Below are 6496 nucleotides of genomic sequence, written 5' to 3'. Positions count from 1 at the left end.
ATCTGCACGGTGCCTGACTGAGCCAAGGTGCCTTCCAGCTCCAGTGTCAACACAGCAGGACAGGGACATCAGCTGTGTAGTTTTTACTTTGAAGGGTATTTTTTGGATGTAAACCACTGAGTACATTACCAAAGAGCATTCTTTTGAGCCTAGGTAATGCACATTTTCAGCTTTAAGGCTGAGAACCTTCACCAGATTTAGTGAGCAAGCGGCTAAGATGAAAGAGGAAGGATATGCTGTTATGTCTAGAATTAAAAGAAAATAAAAATGTGCAACGATAAAATACACTGTTAAACTGGTTTAAATCAAAATAATCTCTCGTGTGTTTGACAACTAAGATGAGACAGAAAAATCTCAAGAGTCTTCCACATCCAAGCATTAGAACACAGTGTATCAAACTCCCCACCTTGGGAAGGTCAGGATTTTCCTGATCATGCCATGCTCACCCCGCCCGCTCTCCTCTCTGCCCCGGGGTTGCCCATGCCGAAAACCTCATCCCTGCCAGACAGCTTTTTACATCCCACGCTGCTGAATCCTCCCTGCCATTCCACTCTCACGTTGTACAAACTGCCCGAGGATTTCCATTCTGGCTGCTGCTGAGGAGTAAAATCCTGACAATCCTTTAATGTTCGCTTTACGAAGTGAGGCTTTCACAGCTTTCCTCTGCTTGGGGAATTGTTTTTATGCTTAAACATAATTTTTGGCTGGCAGCATGACATAGATTCAGGAGCTCCATCCTCTCTGGGATGATCACATAGCACCCCTCACTGGCAGCCTCCATAAAAGGACCTTTAAAATACAAAGAGCAGAAATAATCCAAAAAATGTACCAAAGAGAAAATCCAGAGACACCCAGACTGACAGCAACCACAGCAACCTTTCCCTCCTAACTTCAAAGAAATCACATTTCCAAGAAAATTGTAATAATTTTTATAAACTAGTCTTTCCTGCAAACAGATCTGGTTTTCAAAAAACAGAAGTCCTGAGTCTCCTATCTACTTTTTTTTTTTTTCTGTGAAGCTACATGGAAACATTTTATTTGAGGAATCCTTTTAGTAAATCATTAACTGGCTTCCAACTATCAAAGGTGAGCAGATTAAGGATGATACAAAAAATACACATCCAGAGGACACTTCAGTTAGTGTGTCTCTTACATTTGCCACAGTTACAAGATTAGGAATAATTTTGTAGTCTTTGTGCAGTCTTGACTAAATGCTGGCCAGAGTAAAATTAATTTATTTGAAATCACACACACCTGTAAATTCCTCTGCAGTTTTGGATGGGCTGCTTGCCATTTTTACTACATTTCAACTTCATATCAAACAGGAAATACTTTCTTTTTCCTATCCAGTTAAACTCAACAATACACCTACAACCTCCCAGGCTGCACAAGGCAGGGCCCAGTAATTTTGGCACGCGGGTTTTGTCTTTCTGTTACAAGGGCAGGGAATTTATTGCTTCAGGTATTACATTCTGAGATATGACATTTGTATTATTGCACCTTATAAAATTTTAAAGCTGTAAATAATCTTTTAGAAACTCATAGGGATTGTACAGGCTTTTTAAAAACATCCTATCCAGGCAAATTTCCAAACAAGGCTTTTAGCAACAGGCATATTAGGCTGTAATTCCTTTATTTGCCTACTTAAAGTACCACAACCTCAGCCAACTGTTTGCAGCAATTGTTAATTCACAGCTTGCATTGCACTATCTTTACTTTTTGATACAAACTCCATTATATCATCCCATGAAACTCGTGAGGAACACTCCTGACCTTGCAGGCACAGAATAGCACATTCAAAACACACAACTGACATGCAAGCCCTTACTGGGCAATCTGCTGTGCCACCCAACATAATTACATTTCACTTACCACGAATATTATCAGTACTGCCCTCAGTTTATTCTGATCTTTAGTTTCTGTGGTCATACTTTCAATGACTGGACTCATAAACTGAAGTATTCCTAGCCCCACCAAAGTCAGACTAGTAAGGTCAGGGATGAGCCTGAGGTCTGATCAAGACAGGAGATTACAAAGGGCTTTTTGGCAAGCACCAGCTCCCAGGGCCAGTGTGCTGCCTTCCCAGAAACACGTTTGGGATGGAGTTTGTTAAAAGTGTTTTCTCTGTTTGTTTTTTTTTAACTTCTGATGACTCCAAGAAGTCACATATAAGACAACTGCCTTCCCAAAGATCACTGTCACTCAGCAACCACAGAAAGCCCAGCCCTGTAGGAAACTACAGGAAATATATTCACAAATTATTTCATAGTGTGAAGAGGGTTAAACCCAGCCCCTTGCTCTGCCAAACTTGGAGAAGGGATTTGAAACGAGCTTTCTCACATTTCAGACAATGAATTTGTCTACCAGGCTAAGGAATTTTTGGAAACTGTACTCATACTGGAGCAATGACCAAAATCTGACATGAACTTAAACTTGGAAATATCTTTTTCTTTCACAACCAATGCATATTTTACAATCTCAATAAAGCTGGAGAAAGCCAGCAAGAGGGACTGACAGCTCAGGATAAATTACGTATCAGGGAAGCCTCTCCTCTAATGAGGACACACTCAAGACACCTCAGGTCCACACCATGGACCATATTCCTTCACGAAATCCAGTATGTTTTTGGAGATGTTAAACATGTATGTGAGTTCCTCTCTACAACCCAAGTGGGAAATCAAGATGCTACAGCATGAAGAATTGAGATTTTGTATTTAGGGAAACCAAGGTCTCATATAAACCTAACCTTAGTCAGAATTCAGAATGTTTTCTCTTCCTTACATAGATCACTTTCCACAAAAGCTCTTCTGTTTTATTTATCAGTCAAAACAACAGTAGGATTGAGATCTATGTGCAAGTTTGGGGAGCAGAGGCCTGTGCTTTTTACCAGCAAAGGATGTTAGCCCAAGCACCTAGTCCATCAGATTTCCTGTGGGACTGTAACTACACATTGGAAACTATGATGTATTTACTTCCATGGTTCATGGTCACTGAGTGGGTGGAAATTAAAAAAAAAAAAAAATCTAAGTATGCTTAAAAATCTGAGCCCTACACACTGTGGATCTCATTTTCCAATGCAGTATCTTTTAACTTCTTAGTGTATTTTGTGAGAATAAATACAATGAAGATTGAAAAGCAGTCAGAAGATACTCTGACTTGCCTAAGAGATTTTTCCCTTGAGAAGTTAGCATAGGCAAAAAGAACTTCTGTAACTTTGGAGACAAAATACACATGCCAATCTCAAACTCCCCCATGACAGGCAATGGAATTATTTCTCATATGTAGGTATTCACACTGCACATTTGTACATTTTAAATTATTAGGGGTATATATTGATTTGACCTTGGGGCAAAGCTTGGATGTCATTCATCTGCTGTGAACACAGCCATAAACCAGCACTGGTATTTTGCATTCCTCTGCACAGTGCATCAGTACTGCCTGCTGTGTTTCTAACCTGGTATGCATTTTCACCAGAGCCTGCAAGTCAAATGAGTCCTGTCACGCCCCATGATGTGATGGGGGTAACAAAACACTTGAAGAAAGGCTGTGACAGAGTTCTGTGTGCCCTGTCTGCCTGGCTGCTCGCACACCTTGTCAGTGGATAGGCCAAAATGCACTGGGATCGTTGTTTCCCCAGAAGCTCAAAGGACTGACCATCTTCAAACTGCCAGCACAAGTGAGAATGGAACTCAGTCTCTGCCTTTCCCCAGACTTACCAATGAAACCAAAGCAGAAGCCATGAAAAACAGCTATGCAGACACCAGCACCTTCTCATCATTTTTCTAAACACACCAATTATTCTCTCTTCTCTCCAAAGGCATGACAACTACCAGTCTCCTGCTTCTAAGCCTCAGGTGAAGGAGTTAACATCTTCCAGAGGAAGGAGTAGGTCCACATTTCCATTCTGTGAGGACAGAGGTGTAAAATCTGCAGAGAGCTCTGCCCTGCTGTCTCTTCTCAGCAGGAACAATCAGACCCCCAAAAGTATGCTGACTAACGGGGTAGTAAAGATTTCTGACTCCCAGCGCAAGGGAATGCAGAAACTGCAGGCAGGCATCCAGATCAAGTGTTAAGCACTAAAATAGTCTCTTGAACTGATCAGGACTCACAGCCTAAGGCACACTCTTAGCTAACCTGTCACTTGCTGTGAGTGGTCTATATATCCATAGACATCAGCAGGCATGAGATACATCTCTCTATGTGCACTTACAAAAAAAAGTATGGATTTGTATATATGAATCGGAATATATCAATATCCTTCACACTTGGGTATGAAAATCAGAGAAAGGTAAATTTCTGCCAGAAGCCAGAATTTAATTTTGAAATCACTGGTGTGGTGAGCTTCTCATTTATGAAAATTGCACTTATAATCTGTGATACATTGAAGTGCCCAGAGAGATTATTCCTTAATGATCTTAAGTACAGGTACCCCCAAAATAAAGAGATACCTACAGATCTGTTGCCAAAAGACATTTGTGTAGCTCCATAGTCTTTTTCTGAAAGTCTAAAGCTCACAGGATGGTCACCCAGAAACCATCCTGACATATCTTATTTGTAGTTCTCAGTAAGAAAATCATACTATTTTCTCACACCTTTCTAAGAAGTTATTTTAAAAGATTCTAGTTCAGAATGAGGTGCACTCTCATAATTGTACCCATAGGTTTTCAAACTGTAAAGACTGATTCCCGAATTTAAATGCCCTAGCACATAAACAACCACATCAGGTCAAAGCTCTCACAGCACTTTTATGTTGCCTTCTGTGCTTAAACCTTTGTTTCTACACAAAATAAGTTAGTATTTTTCTTAATATTTGAAGAAAAAAAAATTGTTAGTGATAAATGAGCTGCAGAATTACGAAACTGCTGATGTTGGAAGGGGCACTCTGGGGCCCACCTACTCCAAACCCGCGACAAAAGCAGGTTTAAACTGACAGGGCTGTTCAGGTTTAAACTGACAGGCTGTTCAGTGACACAGCTGCTCAGTGCCACGGTCCTTTCCCCAGAAGCAAAAGCCATGTGCTTCGAGCGCACCCTAGCGAACATCCTCTTGAAGCTTTTTTTGTCTAGTTTAAAATCCTGCAAGTTTCTGTATTTAACTATCGGTGCTTTGCTGCCTTGATGCTGGGGTCGGGATTTTTAAAAAAACATTTATTAAAGAAAACGTGGAGACGTAGATGCCCCAGCACTTCATAAAAATACAGCTGGGTATTTTACCCGTCCATGAATTACACTAAATTACTTTTTGCAGTGATTCACTGAATGTGAATTACAGAGGTCTTCACAAAGGTCTTGAAAAATTACTCATTTTTCTTTTGAGTACTTTTTTTCTATATAAATATTACGTTACTGCTGTTACAAGAGGCTTGTGTTTCCATAAGTTAAAATCATAGAATCACAGAATATCTCTAGTTGGAAGGGACCCATAAGGATTGAGCCCAAGTCTCTGTTCCTTGCAGGACTACCTAAAAATAAACCATATGACTAAGAGCACATTCCAGACGCTTCTTAAACTCTGACAGGCTTAGTGCTGTGACCACTGTCCTGGGGAGCCTGTTCCAACCATCCTCCCAGTGAAAAGTCTTTTCCTAATGTTCAATCTGAACTTCCGCTGAATTTCTGGCACTTGCTCCTGTTAATTTCCATCAGCTGGGGACTGTACAGCTCTTGTAGCCTATCCAGATGTCTCTGTAAGGCCTCTCTACCCTAGAGGGAGTTCACAGCTCCCCAACTTAGTATCATCAGTAAACTTCCTTAATGTACATTCAACTCCTATGTACAGTTCATTTATAAAACATTAAAGAGCACTGACCCTAAAAGAGAGCCTTGGAGTGACTGACTGATGTAACCCCATTTACTGCAACCCTTTGAGTCCAACCTGTCAGCCAGATTTAAGATAAAATTCCTTATTGGCTGACTCCTTATAGTCTTATTGGCTGTCTTGTCACTGGCAAAGTAACTTTAGAGTTGTGAATAAATATACAAAATATATATGGAAAATAACCTTAAGAAAAAGATTAAAAAACACGAAGTCTTCTGATTTGTAAAGGGTGTAAATAATCTTATAGCAGCCATTTGCAGAAGGTACCATAACAATAAAGATAAGTGGTCCTGAAACCATTTCACATCCAGGATAAACCTCTCTGAAGTGTCCAGTTGAAAAGCACATGGCTAAGATAAACCACAAGAAGATATATATGTTTTTATTTACCACCACAATTAATTCTCCACTTCCAGACAATATTGTTAGTTGTTCCTTTATAATTCTTTGAATTGCATTTGACTGTCAGGCTGTGGCGTGCACTTGTGTTCTTACCTGGCATCTCATCTTTGGGCAAACTTAAACAAAATATCAGTGGAATTTCCCACACTTATAGATGATTCTCTACTGTTTAAATGAATATAAGGAAACAAAAAGGAAAACCCATCAGCTCTCTCACTTTGTGCTATGTTGTTTTTGTGCTACAACTGAACAACCCCTTTTTGACTGTCACCTGTTC

The sequence above is a fragment of the Zosterops lateralis genome (assembly GCF_965231275.1).
Source record: "Zosterops lateralis genome assembly, chromosome: 2".
NCBI lineage: Eukaryota > Metazoa > Chordata > Aves > Passeriformes > Zosteropidae > Zosterops > Zosterops lateralis.
This window is presented reverse-complemented; position numbering follows the sequence as displayed.